Raw genomic sequence first — 3,317 nt, 5'->3', positions numbered from 1 at the left:
AGAGAGAGAGAGTGAGAGAGAGAGAGAGAGAGAGGGAGAGAGAGAGAGAGAGGGGGGATGGATGGGGAGAGAGAGAGAGAGGGGGATGGATGGATGGAGAGAGAGAGAGAGAGAGAGAGAGAGAGAGAGAGACAGACAGACAGACAGAGACAGGTAGACAGACAGACAGAGAGAGAGAGAGAGACAGAGACAGACAGACAGACAGACAGACAGACAGAGACAGACAGACAGACAGACAGACAGAGAGAGAGAGCGAGAGAGAGAGAAACAAAAATCTGACTTTTGAATCAGAGAACTGTTTTGAGATCTCCTCTGAAACTCCAGATGAGAAGTGAGAGTCTGCTGATGTGAAAAACCATGAAGCAGGTTTTGAAGCAATCATGAATTTTATTTCCTACGTGGATATAGTCGAGAAATAAAGCCACGTGACTTCAGTTTTAGTCAACGTCCAGTTTGTCTGCAATATTCACAAACATAAATCAACAATAACAACTGACTCGGATTCAATCAGATTCGATCGTGAAAACATCACGCTGATTTATTGACACAATCCATTTCAAACCGGCGGATCTGAGGAAAATACCCGGATTTATAAACAGCGCCGACGAATATTGAACACGCACTTTCATTTCACACAACATGTTATAAACCCGAAATCCTTTAAAAACGTACACAGTTCTGTTTTAATACAGCGGCCATTCAACCTCAACGCCCAAAAAATATATACAGCGATACAACCAAGGCGTCCATACTCACCCTGTCGTGTCCCACTGATGTGGAGTGAATAAAATCCTGTGTATGACCTCAGCTTTATTGTTTTGTTGTATGAATGAAGCAGGCTCAGCTTTCCATAGTCAATAATGTTGAGCGGCTCATGTAGACGATATGACACGAAGACCGCGAGCGCGTTCAGTGCGCGCTCATGACGCGGACTGCCTGGGAACGCGCACAGCTGCGCGAGTCATCGTTTTAATTGCATGTAACGATGTTACGCGGGTAACAGTTGATGTAAAAACATTGTCAAGATCAGTTTCTTGAAGACATTGTTGGAGGTGTCTGAATGAGCAGCGGAGGATTATTGTGTCCCTGTGAAAAGGCACACGTGAACCATCAAACCCGTACGAGTATGGGAAAACTGGAAAGGGAAGGGCACTTTGACGCGAGAGGGTTACTACACACTTGACTAGCAGAGACTAGACTGCAACAGCAGGAGAGAGAGAGAGAGAGAGAGAGAGAGAGAGAGAGAGAGAGATGAGGGTAACTGGGCCACCTATTGCTGGATCTGGGGCACCCACGCTGAACGTCATTGTAAAATTATTAGAAAAAATACAATTAAATCGCTCCAGATTGTATCTGATTATATCATGCATCGGATTGTATTGTGCGATTTGTTATTATAGTTTTTTTTGGTAATAACAGATTTTGTTTTTAAAACCGATAAGACTTTTCCGGGTGCACATTGGATTTGCTTGCTGTGTGACGTCATTTTAAAAGAATATCTGTCATTTCGGCCGGCTTGCAAAATAATAAAAATATGCCTAATAAAGCTTCAAACAACGAACAGTAGCTCTACCAATTTTTTTAATACATCCGCTCGAGCGGCGTGTTGTTGCTATGGTAATTTTAGACCCGTCTAGCGCGTGACAAACTAGGTAAGTTTTTACGTGTAAATTTGCTGCTGTTTTTATTTATTTCATATGTTTTTCATTCACAACCCAGTCTTATTGTAAAAAGATATGTTTATGTGGAGAAAAATATTAAGAAAAAAACATAGTCTGGTATAAAATAAAAAATCACCAAACAGGTAGAAACGTGTCATTAACATTTACAATTAGCTCCTACTCTACATCTGAGTGGTTAAAATAAATGACTTCATAAATGAAGTCATCATTCATCAACGAACTACAAAGTGACACTTAAGGGTGTGATTTTTATTAGAAAAGGGCGTTGTGTTTTTAATAAAAAGGACTTGCGATTTAATAGAATGCCACCTGTCGCATTAAAATTATAAAATGTAGTGAAACCAGGAAATATATTAGAAAATACACGGTACCTCTGATTTTAAGAATACACACATTCTTGAGTATTCCTGTATGTAGGCTACATACGTTTTCCTGGATTCCTCTTCTTTAGTAGTGCATCTTTTCCTTTCCTATCATCTCATGACAAGTTCCATCAGGTTCAAGGGTAACACAGAAAAACACATACCAAGGACTATAACCTGAGGCAAATTTCTGCTGGTTGTCTGTAAACCTTCCTCTTTATTTACCATGAGATTGTTTCACAGTAAATTGTATTCAAACATGTGACACTGCTGCCCTCTAGTGGAATCAACCGATAATGGATGATTTTAGCAAATTATGGTTCCCTTTCTGTCGGTCTCTCGACGTTGTGTCGAGCCGACAGATGGGGTTCGCTCTTGAGACCCTATCAACTTCTGACTAGTTTAGAAAAGGCCAATGAAATTGGCGAATGAAATTTGCATGCCGAACTCCGCCCCCGGATATAAAAGGGAGACGGCGTGCTGCATTCATTCACCTTTTGTTCTTCGGAGCCTTCACACTGATCGACTTCGAGACTTCAAACTCTACGCCGAATTACTGCTAGAATCTTACGACGTGGTGCAGTGGACAGTCCCTTCCTGCAGCGACTTTCCCTGGGTGTCTCAGCAGTGCCAGAAGTGTTCGAGTTTTTTTCTCTAAAAGAGCAAATTTCTCCAGCATGGCATGTCCCGCTGTTCTCATGGGTGCAACACACTCATCAAGGAGGGGGACGGACACGATGTCTGCTTCCAGTACGCTGAGGCAGACATTGTGGATACGTCCTGCCCGCACCTGGGGGCGGTTGACGATTCAGACGTTGCGTCACGGGTGGCTGTGTTCCCACGGGACTCAGCCACCATCTCGTCTGCTCCCCGTTCCGTGACGGCAGGACTACGGCCCTGCCGTCCGTTATGGCAAGCAGCGAGGGTGATATGAGGATTACTGTGAGCGTTAATCCGCCAGCCACTGGCTCACGGACCGTTCGCACCTCGTCTCGCTCATCTGACCGTTCCCCAGGAGACGGTCCCGCCGTCTTGTTCCTCAACCACGTATTCGGACACGATGCGTGATGATGAGATGTCTCTTGCAGCATCGGGGGGTGACGTACTGCCATCTGACTCCGACGATTCCTCGGGCTCCCTCCCTCGGGGGGTCGAGCCCAGGAAGAAGCGGACGTCGAAATGTCAGCCATGCTTTCCCGGGCCGCCGTGAGCGTTGGGTTGCAAGGCCCGCACTGCCTCTCCCAGCGCTCGCGGCTGGCTACATGGCGCCTCG

The 3,317-nt window shown here is 45.2% G+C and overlaps 1 protein-coding gene across 2 annotated transcripts in view; it reads right to left on the bottom strand.

Moving 5' to 3' along the window:
- src (v-src avian sarcoma (Schmidt-Ruppin A-2) viral oncogene homolog) overlaps positions 1–2,042 on the bottom strand; it is a 34,662-nt gene extending 32,620 nt beyond the window's left edge. For both annotated transcript variants that reach the window (XM_057363060.1, XM_057363062.1), the window contains exon 1: positions 757–2,042. The gene's annotated coding sequence lies outside the window, so the exon portion shown is untranslated. The remainder of the gene's footprint in view (positions 1–756) is intronic.
- Between the last annotated feature and the right edge of the window lie 1,275 nt (positions 2,043–3,317).

Source organism: Triplophysa rosa, linkage group LG21 (assembly GCF_024868665.1).
Source record: "Triplophysa rosa linkage group LG21, Trosa_1v2, whole genome shotgun sequence".
Taxonomy (NCBI): Eukaryota; Metazoa; Chordata; class Actinopteri; order Cypriniformes; family Nemacheilidae; genus Triplophysa; species Triplophysa rosa.
Note: the sequence above shows the minus strand (reverse complement) of the source record. Positions and strands in the feature narration are given on the sequence as shown.